Raw genomic sequence first — 22,939 nt, forward strand, 5'->3', positions numbered from 1 at the left:
GTGCAGTTAGTGTAGCTGGGTTCAAAAAAGGTTTAGATAAGTTCTTGGAGAAGTCCATTAACTGCTACTAATCAAGTTTACTTAGCTAATAGCCACTGCTATTAATAGCATCAGTAGCATGGGATCTTCTTAGTGTTTGGGTAATTGCCAGGTTCTTGTGGCCTGGTTTGGCCTCTGTTGGAAACAGGATGCTGGGCTTGATGGACCCTTGGTCTGACCCATCATGGCAATTTCTTATGTTCTTATGTTCTTATTTAATAACTAGCAAGAGCTAATACTTCCAGTCATGCTCGATTCTCCATCACTTGGATTTCCAATATTGCAGCTCTTGCTTTGGTAAGGCAAAGCACTTAAATAAAACAATGAGTGTTTAGTAACAGCATTTTACACGAATACATTCAAGAGGGAAGTTTTCACAATGCTGCCTTGATCACCTTGTTTAATGTAACGCCTTAACAGCGACTGTTTTGTTTTAATGGAAACCGACTTGATTTGATATGTGTATCGAGAATGTTGGTATATAAAAATTCTAAATAAATAAATAAATAAATAAATAAAACCACTAACAAACTTTGGCAGCCAACTGCAAACTCCAGGCTCCCTTGAGATCAGGAATAGCAACTGTTAACGACCACCAGTTCTGAACTATCGGCCCTGTTTTTCCATATTCTCTTTATTTTGAGGACAACATTCAAAGCCATTTTTGCAGGTAAATTGCCTGCTGTTCCTGACTAAGACGAGACCAGCGGCTCTGCCCTTCATTTGATATCGTTTGCAGGGCTCCCAAGTCCACGTCCGCTGCTCGGTGGTGGGTCATCTCCAAAGGGGAGAGTCTTTAGGAGCAACTGGAAGGAATTATTTGTGGGATGTAGTCTTGCTGGGAGGTTTTGCCTTCTGCCTGAAAGAACTAGAGTAAGGCTAGGTTATGAGTGTGGGTTGTTGGAGTAGAGAGAGTGTGTTTAAGTGGTGCTGGGGATTATATTTTTTTTTATTGTATTGATATTTGTTTTGTATTTATTGCTATTATGTTATGTCTCTCAATCCCCCACCCCACCCTGTCCTCAGCAATCTCTCTCTCTCAGCTCCCATCTCTCACTCAATCCCCTTCTTCTGCCGAATTTCTTTCTTATATTTCACCAGTAGGCAGCAGAGCTCCTCTTCCAGGCTGATGAGGACCTTGTCTTTTTCTCTTTGCAGCCTGCACAGGCTACTTGATGCTGATCCAATTGACACCATATAAATATGAAAAAATTATATATATATATATATATATATATAAATATATATTATTTTTTTAACTTAAATGTTAGGAGTGGTGCCCCTTAAACCTCATGGTGCATGGCCTGATCATTCCAATGTGTATATGTATCCTGGGGGCCTGCCCGGTAGAAGCCGGGCAAAGGAGCCAGTCGAGGCTGCAAGTGCTTGGCAAAATCCACACATCATCGTGGCGAAGAAGTTGTTCAGCTTAAATCATGGACAGCTGTGAGCGAGAGTGCTGCTGCTGCCAAAAACACCAGTTTCCCACAGACAGAAGAACAGCGGTAGACTTCCTCCCTTTGGCCCATGCATTATGCTTAAATTGTTCTTCTTTCCTTCAGCCTGTGCAGGTCACTAATGACGGAGATGTTCTACTTTCAAAAACCATGCATGGCTCACAAGACACTGGTTCCCCACACATTGTAAAGGCCCTAGAGGATGCGAAATGAGAATTATTACTTACCTGATAATTTCCTTTACTTTAGGACAGACAGATGAATCCAGAACCAGTGGTTATGCACCTCTACCAGCAGATGGAGATGGAGCAAACTGATGTCACAGAATATATATACACCTGCAGTGACATCAGACTGTCTCATGCCTCACTCATGGTTACAAACCCAAAGATAAATCATATCAGTATATATAATTTTTCATGTGATACTCCCCACCCTAAGCATAGGGGTAATTCAAAGTCTGGAACACGGAGGGGCCAGAGTATATTTTAGCTTTCTTTAACTTCCTATCTAACAGGTCTGTTATTCTTGCTATCACTTCTGGTTGTAATAGCTGAGTGACTATTGGCACTATGGGCCTTATTTTCTAAGGGTATCGCACGCGGTAAGGGACGTTTCGCACGCGAAATGTCCCTTTTTGCATGCGATACCAAAATGGGGGGGGTGGAGTCGGCCCCGGAAGAGGAGGAGTCGGGGCGTTGCCGGGGCCGACTCCGCGAAGCCGCCGCGGACGACGAAAAGGTAAGGCCCTTTACGCGTCCGCTTTCGTTCCCACTAGCTACACCTCCTATGGTGGCGCTATTGGGTATGAAACTGGCAGCGATTGCACCGCGACGGTGCGATCGCTGCCGGCTAGCGCAGGCCCGCCCTCCGATTCAGCCCCCCGCCCCTCATCTTCTAAAGCATCGCAGGCCTGCGATACTTTAGAAAATGAGGCCCTAAGTTACGTGTGTGTGCCTGGCTATCAGACTCTGGGCTGGACTGCATGACATGCCTTCAGTAGGAACTTCTCCATTCCAATATGGCTTATCACATGTTTTATTTGTTCTCTGCTACTTTTTAAGAGTGTTAGCAATTTTGATAGCTTAGTTTTGCCATTAAGTAGACTATTGCATGGAGATACTGTATTGTGGATAAGCTCCCATTTTTGGCAGATTGAGTAAATTCCTTGCTAATGAACTGTTGTTCATTATCTGAGACTGCACGACATGTCTGCTGAAGTGCTGTATTGCTTCTCAATTACTGTGACTGATGAGATGCTTAATAATCAATCTCCAAAAATTCCAAGTAATCTACAGTGATAAGTTAGTTAATATTATTTATGACAAAAGCTGATTCCTATCTTGCTCCACATTAAATGATGGCAGAAAAATACTGAAATGGTCCATCCAATCTGTCCCAGCAAGGTGCTTACTAGGATTGTAACTGCCACACCATGCAGATTACTCTCATGGAAGCACAATGTAATCATTTCAGTGTGGTTTGGGGTCAAACCACTGCTTCATGCATATTATCCCAATCTAACAATCTCCCAGTAGAAGAAGGTGCTAAATATTTTGAAATAAGCATAAGATATGGAGCAGCTCATAGGCAAAAACATGTCAAAAAGCACCATAAAACTGGAATCCTAGCAGCAGGGAAAATGTCATGTTTTTAATCTTTGGTACAATGTTTTAGGATTTTATTTATTTTGCAGTATGATTATTTGTTTTATTCCTTGATTTTAGGTTGCTTTTATATTTGATTTATTTAAGAATGTTTAATCGTAAACTGCTTAGTAAGGTTGATAAGCAGCCTAGAAAATTAATAAATAAATAATACATTTCATTTCCATTTCTTGTTAAGGTTTCCTTTTTTTTTATGCCTTGCTTTTAAGAATTTTTCTAACATTTTTGTCTCTACTACCTCCTCCAGGAGGCCATTCCATGTATCCATCAGCCCTTCTGTAAAAAAATATTTTCTTCACTTGTCGTTGACTCTATCCCCTGGATCTTTAAACTATAATCTACAGCTTCCTTTCCATTGGAAATAGTTTAAATTATACATTAATATCTTTCAAGTATTTACCGTAAATGCATCATATCCCAACTATCTCTCCTCTTGAGTATACTTGTTCGGGTCCTGAAGTCTCTGTTCATCTCATTTAACTTTTTGATGCAGATCCCACAAAATTTTGGTTACCTCTCTGGACTGTCTGTAGCTTATTTCTATCCTTTTAGAGAAAAAGCCTTTAGAACTGAACACAGTATTCTAAGTGAGGCCTCACCAATATCTATACAAGGGCATTAATACCTCCTTTTTTTAAATATTGGTTACACCTCTCTCTATTAGAGATGTGCTTCAGGTTTTGCTATCGTGCTGAGCTTTGTTTCGGCCCCCCCGCGGGAATTTCGTTTTTCCTGTGGTTCGGGGCTTTTTTTCAGGGGCCCCGATTTTTGGGTTAGCACGAACTAACTAACTCGGCCCCCCCGCGGGAATTTCGTTTTTCCTGTGGTTCGGGGCTTTTTTTCAGGGGCCCCGATTTTTGGGAGTTAGCACGAACTAACTCCCGTTAGTGTGCACTAACCTGAAAATGAATTTTTCCAAAATTTCGGAGTCGTTTTTCGGTTCTCCCAAACCATAATGAATTAGGCAATTTTGTTAAAATTGCCTAATTCCGGAAAAACAAATGCACATCCCTGCTCTCTATGCAGCCTAGCATCCCTCTGGCTCTGGCCACCACATCATCACCATGTTTTGCCATCTTGAGATTAGACACTCTCTTCAAGAAGGCTCTCTCCTGATCGGTGCACATCAGCTACTCCACCCTACTTCCATAATGAAAAACTCTATATCCCATGTCTTTTATAAGTATTAAGCTTCTGTTCCTCAGTGGCTGCAATGTATCTGCAATAAGATCTCTCTCCTCATGGCTTTAAGCATGATGATTCAGTTGTCTGAATATGATTCTGTCCTGCACACTAAGCTCATTGTGCTAGTTCCAGTTTTGCTGTATAACTTCAGGGATATTTCATGGATCTCTGGCCATCCATTTAAAAACTACAAATGTCAAGCTTTGTAGCTCTTTAACCCATAGTGTGTGCTCTCAGACTCTCTGCAGTCTTTGTTGTGAGATGGTAATATATAATTGGTTTGATTCAGGTTTTCATTATTTTTTTGTATCTCTCTCTATCCCAACAGGCTAGGACGTCACGTTCTGCTCCATCTCCATTCTGTTGCTTTGGCAGTTCTGCTCTTGATGAGACTACAACATACATTTCTGTTTAGAAGGCTGCATCTAGCTAGATATTTTGGTGAGTGGTTTCCAAAAAATTAACTCCATGTTTGTGGTCAGTCTTTACATGTATGCCTTTTTGTCTTCTGATATGCTGGTCACATTTTTCACTAGCAAACACAAATGCTAGTTACTTTTTCTCAGTCTGGGCATTCAGTATGTGCTTTTTGTAGGAGGGATGCTCTAAGGCCAGTATCTGGTGTCATGTTGAGGTAGCCAAATCTATAGAACATCATCATCTAGCAAGCACCTAGGAGGTTGATATTCAAAGGCTTTGTCTGGGTAACATCTGGAATTACCTGGACGAAAACTGAGGATATGAAAATTTCTCCCCACTCATTGGCTAAATTTTGTCCAAGAAACTCATTATACACACAAAGAGGTAGATCTTAAAAACATACGCGTACACGTACTTTTGTTCACGCCACCGGCGCGAACAAAAGTACACCAGATTTTATAAGATACGCACGTAGCCGCGCGTATCTTATAAAATCTGGGGTCAGCGCACGCATGGCTGCGCAAAACCGGCAGCCTGCGCGTGCCGAGCCGCACAGCCTGCCTCCGTTCCCTCCCGCATCCCCCCACCTTCCCCTCCCTTCCCCTATCTACCCCACCCCCCAGCCCTACCTAAATCCCCCCCCCCCCACCTTTTGTAGTGCAAGTTACGCCTGCTTGAAGCAGGCGTAAATTGCTCGCGCCGCTGCAGCATCCCCCGGCACAGGCCGCAGTCCAGGAGGACTCGGGACTGCCTTCCCGGCCCGCCCCCGAACCGTCACCATGCCCCCGGATCCGCCCCGGACCACCCCCTGACCCCGGACATACCCCTGGACACGCCCCCTCCCACCCCTTTTACGAAGCCCTGGGACTTACGTGCGTCCCGGGGCTTTGCGCGTGCCGGCGGCCTATGCAAAATAGGTGCGCTGGCGCGCAGGGCTTTTAAAATCTAGCCCAAAATGTAATTGACTATAAAGAAGCAGCAATGGGGCTATTACTGGAGCATAGTTTTACTTTATATGTGCAACGCTACCTGGACAAAGTGAGCTGAATAAGTAGAATACAAAAATATCTTTCCTAAATATATCCAGATACTGTTACAGTTATATTCAGCAGAACATTCCCCAGATATGTTTCCATGAGTATCCTGGAAAAGTTATCTAAGTTCACAAGAAAGAAGTTTTACTAGAGAGTTAATATATCCTAAAAGCCATTACAGTGACTTTGCATTTATAGGTGTGGGCATTTGCTGTACTGCCCTCACTTTCCCAGGGTCTGGAGATCAGCAGATATCCCATGCATGGTACTTCCTTGAGGCATGGTCTCAGTTTTGTTTTGTTGACTTTGAGATTGTTTTCTCTAGCTCTATGATTCTTGTCATGATCTTCTGTTGCTTATTCTATGGTGTCTCTATATCCATACACTAAAGTGTCATCCATTATGACTCCTCTAAGGCTTGTTGATGCATCTTGTTGAGGATGTTCATATTCCTCTGTGACAAGTTTAATTTTGAATGGCATTCTCAGTCATTTGTATCATCCTGCTGGCATCCAAACCATGGTGCGCCAGTGGCTTTCTTCATCTAACTGAACTTAAAAGTATCCATCTTTTGCAATCCACTACTGAAACTGTTTGCTTTTGCCAACCAAACTATGTTAGAATTTCTTCTCTTTTGGGCTTGCAATGAGACTTGAGCAGACCTTTAAATGTGGGTCTGTGCGGATGTAGAGCTTTCCTGGCTTCTCTACTGCTGATCCATTCTGTGGACTCTGTCATTTTGATAATGCCATATGCTTCCATTTGTTTTACAGCCTTCATTATTTTCGTTTTCAGTGCTATTGGGACCCAGAATGACAGATGTTTCACAGGCTGGATAGATCTGTCTATTTGGAGGTATAATGTTCCCGGGAGACCTCCAGTCCTTCAAAAATATCCTTGCAGTTGGTTAGAATTCATGTCATGGATAGTCCCCCATCTGGTGTTTCTTCTTGTACACTGGTTTCCCTGGCATATGAGCTTATTGTGGAGTTATAAGGGAATTTTAACATTTTTAGTTTAATATTATTTTATATTTTTATCAGCAATATAGTTTTATATTACTATTTTGTTTATACTGTATTTTGTATTTAAATTTGTGCATTGTTGGTGATACTGGGTTTATGGGCTTGAATTTCCACGCAATGTATGCACATAAAACCCTGTTTTATGTGCATGTGGCACTTTGAAAATCAGTTAGCAGGTAGGGTTATGTATAGGCACATTTTTTATTTCAGTTCATTCATTCATTTTGTAGGTCACTTCCATATGTTTCATTAGTTTCAAACAACAACAGCAAAATATTTGCTTAATTTGTTTCATTCATTTCCCATTTAAATCAATGGGGGAAGCTATACAGGCTATTTTGAGCTTCAAAACTGGGGTTTTCTAATCAATTATAATAAAACTGTGGGCCGACATCAGAAAGGAGAAGAAAACTGCAAGGTACCAAGACCATGGTAAAGTGGCAACAAAAGTGGTATGAATAGCCAAAGGCACCGCAAAGGGGTAAAAGGAACCAGCAGTGGCAGGAGTTCTCCAAGGCATCGTAAGAGGAGCAAAGTAGCTGCAAGAGTGTCAAGAACACATCGAGCCTTCCAAGGAGGGCACCTATAACATTGGCCTGAACCCCCAAAGGCAGCACGGAAGGGGAAAAGTGAAACCAAGCGCAGCATGAGCATCCTCCCATGGCACCATAAAGGGGGAACAATGCAGTAAAGGTACAGAAAAAAAACCCAGGCACTGACAGAGAGTTAAATCAGCACAAAGAAAGGCATGAAGACTGCAAAATACCATGAAAGGTGCAAAGCAGTCACACACAGTGGCAAGAACAACAACACCCAAATGTGTAGAGTCTGGAGTATGGCAGGAAGGCAGAGTGGCAGTAAGACTCCTGAAATGTAGAGTCTGAGGTACGGCAGGAAGATAGAATGGCATAAAGAATCTGAATAGGTTACAACAAGGGCATGGCAGCAAAGCAGAGAAACAGAAAAACCCCAAGGTGTATCATAAGGTGCATTGCAGCAAAGCAGATGGCAGAAATACCCCCAAGGTGTAGTGAAAGGGTATAGCAGCAAAAAAGAGTGACAGCAAGATTCCCAAGGTGTAGCATCGACTGCATGAATGGCAGCAAGGCTGAGTGGCTGAAAAACTCTCATGGTGCAGTGACAGGAGCAGGGCAGCAAGGCTGTGCGGCTGAAAAACTCTCATGGTGCAGTGACAGGAGCAGGGCAGCAAGGCTGTGCGGCTGAAAAACTCTCAAGGTGCAGTGACAGGTGCAGGGCAGCAAAAGGGAATAAGACAAACACGCAGGATTCCTGCTGGCTTGAGAATTGAAATGAAGACTTGAGATCACTTTTCTGCTGCACATAAAGTTTACATATAGGCTTTGGGGGTGGCTTGCATGGAGTCACAGTTGCTACTCCCCCTTAACAGAAGGTAACATCGCTCTCTGCTTTGATGGTTGGGGGGGTGCAGGAGGGAAAAGGGGACTTGTATTCAGAGACAGCCAATGCTGGGCCCTAACTTTTACAGTCTGAAGTACTGATATGTAGACATTAGAGGGGTTAAAAACAGGACTTCTTCTATGACCAAATCCAAAAGCACAGCATGCACAAGCAGCATTGTCTGAATTATCAAGAAGGCTGCTCACCCCATAAAAATGTTGCTAGCAGTAATTTTGTTATGGGTTTAATATAAATATTATTACTTTGAGGGGCTAAGTGGAATGGAGTGGAATTTACCACCCTTAACAGAAACATGGGGATAGCCTGCTGCATGGAGTGGCAGTCACTACTATTAGAAACTTGCTGCGCTGACTAGATGAACCATTTGTTGTTTTTCTGCCATCATTACTATGTCACTAAGATAAAGTAGAGTAAGACCAAGTCCCCAAAGGTATAGAGTCTGGGGTGTGGCAGCAAAGCATAATGGCAGTAAGACCCTAAATGTGTAACATACATAGAATAGGAACAAGGAAGAGTGGAAGCAAGATTCCCATGGAGTAACATATGGGGTATAACAGCAATGCAGCATGTCAGCAAGACCCTTAGGTAGATTTTATAAATGTACGCCCACGCGTACTTTTGTTCGCGCACCAGGCGCATATCTTATAAAATCCAGGGTTGGCGCGCACAAAGGGGTAAATATTTCTGTACCTTGCGAGCGTCGAGCCCTGCACGCGCTGCCCGTTCCCTCCGAGGCCGCTCCGAAATCAGAGTGGCCTTAGAGGGAACTTTCCTTCGGCCTCCCTCACCTTCCCCTCCCTTCCCCTACCTAACCCACCCCCCCAGCCCTATCTACACCCCCCTACCTTTATCGTGAAAGTTATGCCATCCCCAGGCAGGAGTAACTCGCGCGCGCCGATTGGCCGCCGCTGCGTGATTTCCCGGTTCGGGAGCGATTTTTGAGGCCTCGGCCACACCCCCGAAACGCCCCCGGGCTGGCACCATGCCCCCGACATGCACCCCAGAACACCCCAAACATCACGCCGCCCCCGACACGCCCCCCCCCCTTACAAAGCCCCGAGACTTACGCGTGTCCCGGGGCTTGCGCGCACCGCCAAGCCTATACAAAATAGGCTCGGCGCACGCAAAGGGGTTTTGAAAGGGTTACGCGCATAACTTATGCGCGTAATCCTTTTAAATTCTACCTCTTAGTGTTGCATCAGGGACATGTCAACTAAGCAGAGAGGCAGCAAGATCCCACATGTAGCATAATGGGTATAGCAGCAGTGTGAAGTGGCATCAAGTATGTGTAGTCTGGGGTATCTCAACAAGGCTGAGCAGTAGCAAGACCCCCAAGGTGTTTTGTCAGGATCAGGTCAGCTTCACTCTGCTAGATCCTCCATCCGCGTCTACTTGCTCTCTTCTTCCACTTGACTCTGTCCTGGCATTTACATCATTCAGGAATTTCATGGTTGATATTAGTCTCACTATAGCACTTTTCAATGAGCCATAGATTTGAATGGGAAACAAACAAATGAAATGAACATTTCTGTTTAAGTCACGGGCACCCCACATTTGTTTTGGGGGTTCACAAATGAAATGAAAATGGTGTCATTTGTTGCATTTTACCCATTTGTTTCAAGCAAATGTAGCTCCCTACTGGGGGTTGTGCATGTAAAAGCAAACATAAAATCCCATTTCTCATACTTTTACTGGCACTTGGAGGTGGGTTTCCAAGAGCCGGAGTTTGAGTTAGGAAAGTCTTTATGTGCATACTTTTGATTTTCAAAAAATTATGCATATGAATGTACATACAGAAAGTTCTACTGGTTTTGGAGAGGTGTAATTCTCTGCATATATGAGTACACATATACCGGGACATCCTGCAAAATTTCAAAGCAGACTTATGCACATTAGTCCACTTTGAAAATTCAGGCTAAAATCTGCTGTTATAAAATTACCCTCCCTATCTGTTGTTTCTCATTGGAAGAATCAGTTGTGGTGATCCAGTTAGTAAAAATTTGAATGAATATCATCATGCTCAAGAATGAGGTCCACAACACTGATCAAACTACAGCTAACAGTAAAACAAATGGTTCGACGATAAAAAAAGAAAAAACATGATTTAAATCAGTTTGAACCAATTTATACAGACTATGGCTTCTCTTCCTTGGCATCTGTCCTCCATGTGCAGTTAATCTGAATATTATCTCCCACATATCATGCTCATAACCAAAGTCCAGAGTATTCACTCATAGTCTTTTTTTGCTAGGCCTCCAAATGGAATAGGAAATCACTTTGTTTAACACAAGGTCCTCCATAAGAACTAGGAATATTGGTACATCAATTCATCATCAATCATGTACTATATTGACTGGCTCACCCTTACCCACAATTATTAACACCTTCAAAATAATCTAATAAATTGGCAAGGCATGGTTTCTAGGGATGTGAATCGTTTTTTGATGATTTAAAATATCGTCCGATATATTTTAAATCGTCAAAAATCGTTAGAGTCGATATTTAATAGGAATTCCCCCGATTTATCGTCAAAAATCGTAAATCGGGGGAGGGGAAGGGGGAGGGCGGGAAAACCGGCACACTAAAACATCCCTAAAACCCACCCCGACCCTTTAAAATAAATCCCCCACCCTCCCGAACCCCACCAAATGTCTTAAATTACCTGGGGTCCAGTGGGGGGGTCCCGTTGTGATCTTCCACTCTCGGGCCATGGGTGCGTTGATAGAAAATGGCACTGGCCGTATGGCCATATTGCCGTACGGCAAAATTTTGCAAAATGGCGCCGGCCATATGGCCATATTGCCATACGGCAACACGATTTGAGTGCAGGAGGTCGTTCCTGGACCCCCGCTGGACTTTTGGCAAGTCTTGTGGGGGTCAGGAGGCCCCCCCAAGCTGGCGAAATGTCCCTGGGGGTCCAGCGGGGGTCCGGGAGCGATCTCCTACGCTCGTGACATCGGGGGAGAGGAACCAAAATGGCGCCGGTGCTACCTTTGCCCTGTTATATGACAGTATTCAATAATACATAGTGACATATAAATATCTTTCTTAATCTTTATTAGTGAAAAATCATTTAAAAATATCCCAACCAATATTTTTGCAAACTTACCCCAGATCACCACAACCTTTAAAAGCAACTCATCATCATCATACTCATTCACATCCCACACACTCTACACCACACTCACACATAAATTTATACAAAAAATCTTTTGAATCAATTCACATTAGATACACAACAAATATCTTTTCACGTTATAAATCCTAGTCGTATTTCTTTTATAAGCAGAAAGAGTTCAATTCAACCAAAGTTCTTCTTCGTTCCCAGAACGCCAATACTTCAATATATCTTCATCCTCTCAACATGTTTCGCCTTTCCCAAGGCTTCTTCAGGAGAGCTTCTGAGAAGCTTCTGACCAGCATAATAAACAGCCTCCTATCCCAAGGAAGCTACCCAGACATCCTAAAAACCGCTTCACTCAAGCCCCTCCTCAAGAAACACAATTTGGACCCAAATGTACCAGCAAATTTCAGACCCATCTCCAACCTCCCTTTCGTCGCTAAACTAACGGAGAAACTGGTAAACACACAGCTTTCTGACTACCTGGAAGACCACAAGATCTTACACCCTTCGCAATATGGTTTCCGTAAATCACGCAACACTGAAACCCTCCTCATCTCACTAACAGACCATATTATTATGGGGTTAGATAAAGGACACTCCTTCTTACTAGTCTTGTTAGATATTTCGGCGGCTTTCAACACCGTCAATCACACCATCCTGTTGGATCGTCTAGCAGATATCGGCATCTCTGGAACTGCGTACAACTGGTTCAAGTCCTTCCTCAGCAATAGGACTTACAAAGTCAAAATCAATAATAAAGAGTCACCCCTAACAAAATCTAATCTTGGTGTACCACAAGGATCTTCTCTATCCCCAACCCTCTTCAACATATACCTCCTCCCCCTCTGCCAAATGTTAACAGATCTCAACCTAATTCATTATCTGTACGCAGACGACGTACAGATTCTAATCCCCATAACAGAATCAATCTCAAAAGCGCTCACCCATTGGAATAACTGCCTACTTTCCATCACCAATCTACTCAACAGTTTAAACTTGGTCCTTAACGCTTCTAAGACAGAGCTTCTCCTCATCTCCTCAAATGACAACAATATCCACCAACCAACACCACTCAACTCTCAAATCACATGTAATCAGGTTAGAGATCTTGGGGTGATTCTAGACAACCGACTAAATCTAAGGAAAATGGTCAATACAATAACAAAAGATTGCTTTTACAGATTACAGGTCCTAAAACGACTTAAACCTCTCTTATTCTTCCACGACTTCAGGACAGTCCTCCAAGCGCTACTATTCGCCAAAATAGACTACTGCAGCGCCCTTCTACTAGGACTTCCTAAATCCTCTACTAAACCTCTGCAGATGATTCAAAATGCGGCAGCAAGATTGTTAACCAGTACCAGCCGCTACGATCACATATCACCAATTCTCAGGAATCTACACTGGTTACCAGTAAATTACAGAATTCTATACAAATCAATCACCTTACCATAAAACCATCCATCATCAACTTCAACTTGACCTGGAAATACCTTTCAAACTCTACTCTTCTATCAGACCAACTAGAGACATTTACAAAGGCACTCTTAATGTTCCCCCCACTAAAGCCACACGCCTTGCTATGACCAAAGACAGAGCCTTTTCGATAGCAGGCCCATCGATCTGGAACAGTATCCCATCAAACCTCAGACTGGAGCCATGCCTTTTATCTTTCAGAAAAAGACTTAAAACCTGGCTCTTTCAACAAGCCTTCCCTGAACCACCAGACAATCACTAGTTGGCCTTCATTCCTACCCGGTCTGGCACTCCGTTTCTCAAAGAAAATAAATGGACTCTGAGACATTCAGGTTAAAGCACCGTCCTTAAGTTTTTAACTTGTACACTCTATGGTAAAATCTCTTTTACCGGCCTATCTTCTTTCCAGCTTGTTGCAAGCTTCCAAGTTCTCTCCCCCTGTTGATTGTAACTTTGACTTATTCCTACTTATTGTTATCTTTCGTTTACTTGAATTTGTTACTCTAGTTTTTCCCTTTGTTAAACTGTAAACCGATCCGATATGGTAATTTACTATGAAGGTCGGTATAAAAAAACTGTTAAATAAATAAATAAATAAGTCTCCTACTGCTTATATCCCCAACATTTATCCAAAGGAATTGTTTATCTACAAACATTTTACAAATTTAATTAATATCTGTTAAAAAAATTTTTACTTTCAACATCTTTTTCTAAATATACTTTTAAACATTTCACCATAAGCTATTTTACCTGAACGTCCCAACCAACTTCTCTCAGACGTACAAAAATATCCCCGACTCTTATTTCACATCATCTTACAAAAACTTGAATGTATCTCACATCTCTTCACCTAAAGTAAAGTAAATCAGGAAACATAAACCTTCAAAATTCCAATCATTAAATTCCACACAAGCATAGCTTACGTAGAAAAAGACCTTACCTTTTCACATTTCAACAGAGAAACGCCATCTCCAAACCTCCAAAAAGCGCCAGCATTGAGTGAGTCAGCGGAAGTATAACCATTGATTTCCTCCAACCCTTTAAATTCCTTTACACCAATCAAATTGAACTACTCAAAGCTCCACCCCCCTATTCACCCACCAAATTCAAACCTATCAACACTGTTCTTCTTAATACCACAGCTTTTAACCTCCTGAAAATTCAAAGACATGCCGCCCAATCAATTTTATCGTTTAATCCCTTCGGCCACATAGTTCCTAATGTGTAAATCCATCGCTGCTCCGTTCGCAATAGCATTTTATTTACATTTCCTCCACGCCTGCTATGTCTCTCCTGCAGTACGAAAAAGCGAAGTTCTTCTACCGAATGTTGGTAATCACGCCAATGTTTCACAAGCGGCGCTGTCTCTACTTCATTTCTAATCCTACTACAATGTTCAAGTATTCGGAGTTTAATGACTCTCGATGTCTTCCCCACATAGAAAAGCCCACATGGGCATTGAATTATATATACTACTGACCGTGTCTGACATGTTGTAAAATTCCTCAAAAGGAAATTCTTCCCCGAAATTGGATGAATAAAAGATTGAATCGATAGAGACAATTTACATACACTACACTTTGAACAAGGATAATGACCACCTATACTAGTATCTTCCTTCCTTCCAACTCCTAAATCCGAGTGTACCAAAATATCTTTGAGGTTCCTAGATCGTTTAAATGAAAACATTGGAGGATCCTTCATACCTTCAAAACCACTTACAAGATGCCAATGATCTTTTATTACCTGTATCAAATCCCCTACTCTATTCGAATAGGGCAACACACATACTAACGATGGTGTTTTTTGATCTCTCTTAGGTTTTAATAACAAATCTCTATTTATATATCGGGCTCTCTTATATGCCCGATGCACTATACGTTTAGGATAACCCCTTTCATCAAACCTCTCCTGTAAATCTTTCGCGTGAGTTTTGAATGTTGTTATATCAGAACAAATCCTCCTAATTCTAAAGAACTGTCCTACTGGGATATTTTCCCTAATATGTTTAGGATGAAAGCTACTAAAGTGTAATAACCCATTCCTATCAATTTCCTTCCGGTACAACTCGGTAACCAAAACACCATCCTTTTTACCCACCCTCATATCCAAAAATGGAACCCATCGTGTCTGAATGTCACAGGTGAACTTAAGATTACTATCTTGAACATTTAAGTATTGGAAAAAAATTTTAAATTCACTCTCAGTACCCGACCAAATTACAAGGATGTCATCGATATATCGACACCACAACCTTACATGTCTGTACCATCTTGAAGGATAAACAAATTGTTCTTCGAAAGCTGTCACGTACAGACAGGCAAGGTCAGGTGCCATTGTAGCACCCATAGCGGTTCCATGAACCTGCTGGTAGAAATCTTCCTGAAACAAAAAATAATTCTGCATAAGTGCAATGGTTGCTAATTCAACCAAAAAATGTGTTGGAACTCTCTTATCAATTCTTGTATTCAAGACCTCCTCTATCAATTGAATTGTGGCCCTCTGAGGGATATTAGAATACAGAGATTCTATATCCATCGATATTAGCAGAGTGGACTCTGCTATATCAGAAAGAGACTTCAATACCATTATCAAATGTGATGAATCTCTTATGTAAGATCTAGCTGCGGACACAAAGGGTCGTAAAAAATGATCTATATAAATTGATAACGGTTCCAACACCAAACTAATTCCTGCCACTATCGGTCTCCCAGGGGGAGACTGTAAAGATTTATGCACTTTAGGCAATATATAAAACACAGGAATTTGAGGGTTCCGATTCATCAAAAAAGCTGCTTCTTTAATTGTTACCCACCCTACACTGAGAACTTCTGTAATTACCTCAGCTATCTGAGAAGCTAATGCTTCAGTCGGATCTATATCTAATCGCCTATAAAATCTTTCATCCCCCAATTGTCGATATACCTCTTGAATATATTGTTGCCTATCCAAAATTACCAAGGAACCACCTTTATCAGCAGGTTTGAATACTAAGCTTGGATCATGACTTAAATTTTCCAATGCCATGTATTCATCTTTTTTCAAATTCCAAAATGGGAATCGTTGTTCTGCCTCTTTTTGTTTCAAATCCCGTTCAACAACCTCCTCAAATGCTACTATCAATGGGTGTACTGGACCTGGAGGTATCCAAACAGATGGATTCTTAACTATTGAATTATCAATACTTGAGTTCTCTTGCCCCTGAAAAAATATCTTTAATTTCATCACCCTGAAGAATTTCTGCAAAGCCAATCTAGTCTCGAATAAGTCATACCTCGGAGTTGGCGAGAAAGATAACCCCCGATTCAGAACTTTTAATTCCAATGTAGTTAGTACACGAGATGACAAATTTATAACCAAATTATTCAATTCTGTTGATTGCGTTCCCGCAGACGCACAGGACTGCGATTCCGAGGAGGGTGACCCCCTCGTCCCCCCCGCCAATCCAAACCTTGTTTCGTCTTTGTATTTTGATCTAAAAAAGTCACTCGTGTACCCTCTTCTCCCGAGGACTCACTCGATGATGACGTCTCAAAATTGGAAGATCTCTTATATCTAACCTGATTCTTATTACACCATGTTATATGACAGGGCAAAGGTAGAGCCGGCGCCATTTTCTATCAACGCACCCGTGGCCCGAGAGTGGAAGATCACAACAGGACCCCCCCACTGGACCCCAGGTAATTTAAGACGTTTGGGGGGGGGGGTTCGGGAGGGTGGGGGATTTATTTTAAAGGGTGGGGTGGATTTTAGGGATGTTTTAGTGTGCCAGTTTTCCCGTCCTCCCCGATTTACGATTTACACGATATTTAAAGAAACAAAACCGCGACAATTCGATTCCCTCCCCCCCAGCCGAAATCGATCGTTAAGACGATCGATCACACGATTCACATCTCTAATGGTTTCCTTTGCTAAAACATCACCATGGCATTCAAGAAACATATTTTCGGTCATGTGCACATACAAATATATAAGAAAGTTACTGGCATTTTCTTCTCATCCTTCTTATTGCTAGACAAGAATATAATCTCTGGTCCCAAATGCACATCATAGTTTGTAATTTTTGAATTGTAAATAAAATATGAAACTGAAATACTTTCCTTTTCAATATGCATCTCCATGCCTGACATGATGTTTTGAGGAATATTCTTGAATGCCATGGTGATGGTGTTTAATCATTTGCATTCAAAGTTGAGAGTCTATTTTAAATGTTCCTTTTGCTAAATCCATTTTGGCATTTCTCCATTAAGCTATGTATATCTATATGGCCAGTAATTTTGTTTTTAAGAATTGTTTCTACCTCAATCAGGTTCACTGATCTATAGTTTCTAGGATCTCCCCTGAAACCCTTTCTAAAAATTGATATTACCTTGGTCGCTCCCCAGTCTTCAGCTACTGGAGCTGATTTTAATGGTAGGTTTCAGATTACTAATAACAGCTTTGCTTTTCATATTTGAATTCTTTCAGAACTCTGGGATGAATACCATCTTTGATACCTATCACTAACTGCTGATGGATCAATTCCTTTTTTTAAATTGCAAACACACATGAACCACCCAGTTTGTGGAGCCTGGCAATATATTGGTCTACCATTTCAGCAGATGCTTGCGCACATTTGTGGAAGAAGAAGCATTCATAGGGTTGAGCTGTGAATCGTATTGTGTTTATTGTGATGTTATTAAGAGTTCTATTTGCTAGGAAAGTGGCTAAGTGGGGTATAAAACCTGGGTCAATTTGGCCCTTTCGGAGTATGAATTGAGGATGAAAGAAACCTTCAGTATATAGGGAGCCTGAAGGAGCCCATCATTGGGCTGGTGGACCAGGTAATCCTCCCCAGTAGGGAGTGGGCCCTACAGGGGCGACACATGGCCAGGAGTAGGAGGAGAATGCTTTCCTCCTCCCGAGGAAAAAGCCAGAGGGTGGAGATGAGGGAATAGGCCCAAAGCCAAGGATGTTGGAGAAGAGGCAATTCTTCCCTCTGAGGAAATGGCCAAGAACTAAGAAGATGGGGTTGTCCCAAAAACAGGAACACCCCCAAGGCGGCCTGAGTGTGGGGGAGAATGGAGAGAGCTGCACACTGATGGATGGTTGGAATCAGGATGACAAAGGAGAGATGAGAGTGTTAAAGGAGATGTGCGTAGAAAGGTGAGGCATGGAGTGCGTAGCCCCAAGATTTAAGGATGCAAGTCCCATGTTCCACATTTAGAGTCTGATGTTTAAAAGGAAGAGGAACCAGGGAAAGTGTGATTCACCTGCCCTTGGGTGAGGAGGGAGCTAGCATTTTAGGAAAATCCCTAATACCTGAGTATTAAGGGATGTAAGTTCTACATTCCTTTCATGGTGTTCAAGATGATGGTGGTAGAATAAGGGAAATGAGATATTCTAAGCCCTGGGATGCAAGTTACTACCTTAGTTGTTGAATGTTTAAATTTGGCTATGTACCCCATGAACTCTGAATAATTCAGAATGCCCTGTGTGCCCTCTATAGGTTATGTATACAGTTGTTGGCTGGGCATCCCAGAAAATAAAAATTAAAGGTCTGATTTTAAACTCCCCCCCCCCCCCCCGCACGCAAAAAACGAGGGTTACGCACGTGGTCAGGCCTGCACGCACTGCACACATCTTCAAAAGGGCCCTGCCATGTGCATAACCCTCGTTATGCACCGAAGTGCCAGGCCCAGTTAAAGGGGTGGTCCCGGGGGGTTAGGAAGGCGTGCTCTGGGGGGTAGACTGAGAGGGAACTGGGGAAGCCCGGCGCCTGCATGTTATAAAATTGGTGCGTCCATGTATGTGCGCCAGGAAGCGCTCGCGCTTTACAAAATCTACCTGTAAGTGTTTGATTGGACCTGGAGTGGAGTCAATTTTGTGGTACCTCAATGATGGGCAGCACTTAAAGATCATAGAGGGACAGGGTTCATGGAGGGGAATGTATTAGAGGATTCTCTGACCAGACAAAAAGTGTAGCCTATGCTGCTGCCTCTAACTGGGTCCACTTTACCATCCAGATGACCCCCATTTGCTGAGCCACCAAATAAGAGAGCCTTACTCTTAGCCCACATTTATTTTATTTTATTTAGGCATTTTATATACCATCGATCCAAAAAAGGATCATAACTGTTAACAGTATCAGCATTCGTATTCATGGCCTATGATCATATACTTTGTGTCAACATTCAAATCTCTCAGATCCTCTCATTATTGTCAAGAGAATGGGTTAAAATCCATTTGTTGAGAAAATCGCCTGCCATTTCCATGAGCCCAGATATTGGAATCAGGCTTGCAGCCGTGGTTGGGACATGAGTGTTGCTGGTTATGCTGTTTTTATAATTGTTTTTTGGACTTTCTTTTTTTTTTTCCAGAGCAATCTGAATTCTGCTAACAACTTTGCAGACATACTCCTAGTCTAACAGCTTAGGCTTTATTCAATATTTTACAGATCTGCTGCCTTGTACTGACTGCTTCCTAGGCAGGTGCATTCATTTAAAATGCATGCGCAAAAGATGACAAATAACTGTAATTTGCTTCATTCAGGGATACTGAAATGAATCGAGGGCCTCTGGAATGAAACGAACCTTAATCAGGCAAATGCATCGGCCTAGGCATAGGCCCAAAGTCAGGACCTCACCTACGGCATAGATTGAAGCCCAAAGCAGGGTTTGTGGCCTAGGCTGAGACCCAAGCCACCAAATAATCACTTACCTGCAGGCCGATACAGTACAGTGCGCGCCGACGAAGCACACTGTTAGCCGGCATTTGGACGCGCGTTTTTGACGCGCTAGCTTTACCCCTTATTCAGTAAGGGGTAATAGCGCATCCAAAATGCGCATCCAACCCCCCCCCCCCCCCCCCCCCCCCGAACCTAATAGTGCCCGCAACATGCAAATGCATGTTGCGGGCACTATTAGGTATTCCCGCGCGATTCAGTAAGTAAAATGTGCAGTTTCAGAAATTAGTGCCTATCCAAAGGTAGGCGTTAATTTCTCCGGGCACTGGGAAAGTGCACAGAAAAGCAGTAAAAACTGCTTTTCTGTGCAACCTCCAACTTAATATCATGGAGATATTAAGTCGGAGGTCCCGAAAGTTACAAAAAGATTAAAAAAAAAAAATTGAAATCGGCCTGCGGCTCTCGGGTTGAAAACAGGAAGCTCAATTTTGCCGGCGTCCGGTTTCCGAACTCGTGGCTGTCAGCGGGCTCGAGAACTGACGCCGGCAAAATTGAGCATCAGCTGTCAAACACGCTGACAGCCGCCTCTCCTGTCTAAAAAGAGGCGCTAGGGACGCGCTAGTGTCCCTAGCGCCTCTTTTTACCGCTGGGCCTAATTTAAATAAATTAATTTAGTGAATCGCGCGCACAGGAGAGTGGCCTGTGCGCACGCTCTCCCGCGACTTTTACTGTATCGGCCCACTGGTTTGTTGGGTATAAATGGAAGCAGCCAGGCTGAGGCCCAACTACTGGGCCTCAATCTGGACCCAGGCCTGATGTCAGGTACTGACCTGGAGACTAGGACCTGATGCCTGGGCCTTGGCCTAGGCTGGAGGCAAGTTCAGGCCCTACACTGTGGCCCTGACACCAGGTTTCGACTCAGACCCAGGACCAATGCCGGGGCCCAGCCTGGAGGCTGGGTCCTTATGCCTAGGCTCTGGTCCAATGCCAAAGCCCAGCCTGGAGGCCAGGTTCCAATGCTGGGCCTTCAACCTGGACCCAGGCCCGGCCAAGAGGCAATGTCATACATCAAAATGGTGCTGTCGCTGGGGTGAATGCACTGGAGTTAATTAACTCTGGTGCGACCCAGCTGATGGCATCAGTTGAAGAAGAAAAGAAGAAAGAAGAAGACGAATTTGGAGTTGCTCCAAGGCCAGGGTTCTGGGCTTTGCCTGACCCTAGGCCAAGGCCCAGGTGTCAGAACCTGGCCTCTGGTCAAGGCCCTGTTGTCAGGCCTGGGTCCAGTTGCGACAACAGGCCTGGATCCGGTCTCTGGCCTAGGCCGAGGCATTAGCCTGCAATCTACCGCATCCTCAGCCTTCGCAAGGCTGGGGCTTTTGCCTAGGCCTGGGCCTGGGCCTAGACCTAGGTTTTGCTGGCGGATCTCCACCAGACCAGGTAGGTGGAGGCAGGGGGAATCCTGGCCCTGGTATTTTTTCAGGTGGGAGGGACGGAGGGACGAGGAAAGCCTTGGGAGGCCCTGTTTTCATTTTTTTTCTTTTTCTCAGGGTTTGTTTTTTTTTAATATTTGATTAGTTTTTTTTCACATGTACAAATGAATCAAATATTCCATGAACCTAAATTTGTGGGAAACAACCTCCTGAAAATGAACCAAAAAACAAAAAATGGTTTTCCCTGCACACTCCAGTGTTCTCTGACCAAAAGCTGATCTCTAGGATGACTGCTTTAGAGGATTTTACATTGCTCAGCTCTCTGAACATCTGTGCTGTGCCTCCAGTGGAGGTGGGGGTGGGTAGGAGGGGAGGGGAGGCTGTAAATCATAAACTGCAAGCATGATGTTCATATCTCTGTGTTTTAGTAAAACAATTAGCAGAAAAAAAACACGTTTACAAAAGAAGGCCAAATTAGAAAAAAAAACCCAAAAACTAATTATTCTCACCAAATGCCACACAGGAGCAAGAATTGATCGGCTGCCGCTTACTGTTTCCTGAAAAGAACCAATATGCTCGGAAGCTCTAGTCCTGTGCCTAGTTGCTACCATTTTATTCCAACTATCCTCTAACAAAATATGGTTTCTGAAAGCAGTACAAAGACACTGTAGAAGGACGCTAAGGTAGAGCCCCTTTCAGCGAGAATTTAATAGCAGGTTGGGCCTGTTCAACAAACAAGTCCCAGAGCAGCAACAAGTTACACAGCCTAATCTGCCAAATTTTGCCAATAATGTGACTGCCGCCCCTCCCCCCCCCCCCCAATGACAGCAACACCCAAGTCATTGAAATAAAAAATAATGGAATACGTTTGTTCCCCTGAAGGACTGAAAGCATCTGCACCGCCTTATTGGATCAGGAACGGAGAGCTCTGATGCCGGATACGGCATCAAATTAAAAGCAATCTGTGAGAAGGGCCCTACGCACCTTTCAGAAATACATAAATGCAATCCCAGGCCTCGTTTTGCAAGAGGAGAGAGTAGATTGATGTTTGAAGAAAAAAAAAATTACAAAAGAGTTTTGTTGTATAAGTCTGCTCATTTTGCTTTGATCTGATGTTTTTAATTGGTCCAATTAAATTTTCACTGGTATCATTTTATTGACCTTTATTTTCTCCAATCTACATTGTAGAAACAGAACGAGAAAAAGAAAAAAAAAAGCTATCCTTTGAAAGTTCTTGTCCTCTTACTGGAGACTGGATCAGAGATAAAACCTGAGCATTTGCCAACGTAAGTGTCTAAGTAATCAGCAGCCTTTGTATGGAGATTCTAGGTTTGCTTTAAAAGTCAAGCAAGCATGAACTGAAGTGCTAAACTGTCAATTTCCAGAGCTATTCTTGGGCTGGCAGTTTATTTTTACAAGCAGCACAAGGCATTGAGTGGATCAAGTTAATTTTTTTTTTTTCCAAATGCCAAAATATTCCCTCTGCCCATATTTGGCAGCCTTTTTCCTGATGGTGCAAAGGACTCTACTTTTGTAAGGTCTTTTCTGGAAGATTGTACTACGTTGAATGCTTCCAAAATAAGGTCCTCATGACTGGTTATTTAAATATATGTGCCATTCTTTTTTTCTCAATCTCCAGTACACCCTTCCGAACCCCCAGGACTACCACAAATCCCTGGTGGTATACCGGGGGGGGAGGGGGGGGGACGGGGGCTACCTTCAGCTCCTGGGCCAGTGGCTGCCCTGTCAGATGGTAAGGAGAAAAGGCGGCCGGTAACAGTGAACATCAGCAGAGATGGTACAAGCTGAAATAATGTGAGAGGCAAACTGAAAAAAAAAAAAGATAGCTTGCCAGATAGGACTTTTCAGCTTGGAGAAGAGACGACTGAGGGGGGATATGATAGAGGTGTTTAAAATCATGAGAGGTCTAGAATGGGTAGATGTGAATTGGTTATTTACTCTTTAGGATAGTAGAAAG

At 43.0% G+C, this 22,939-nt stretch overlaps 1 protein-coding gene across 1 annotated transcript in view; it reads right to left on the reverse strand.

Moving 5' to 3' along the window:
* Positions 1 to 22,939, reverse strand: part of LOC115095960 (VPS10 domain-containing receptor SorCS1-like) — a 1,120,107-nt gene that overhangs the window by 325,143 nt on the left and 772,025 nt on the right.

Source organism: Rhinatrema bivittatum, chromosome 7, assembly GCF_901001135.1.
Source record: "Rhinatrema bivittatum chromosome 7, aRhiBiv1.1, whole genome shotgun sequence".
NCBI classification, from domain to species: Eukaryota; Metazoa; Chordata; class Amphibia; order Gymnophiona; family Rhinatrematidae; genus Rhinatrema; species Rhinatrema bivittatum.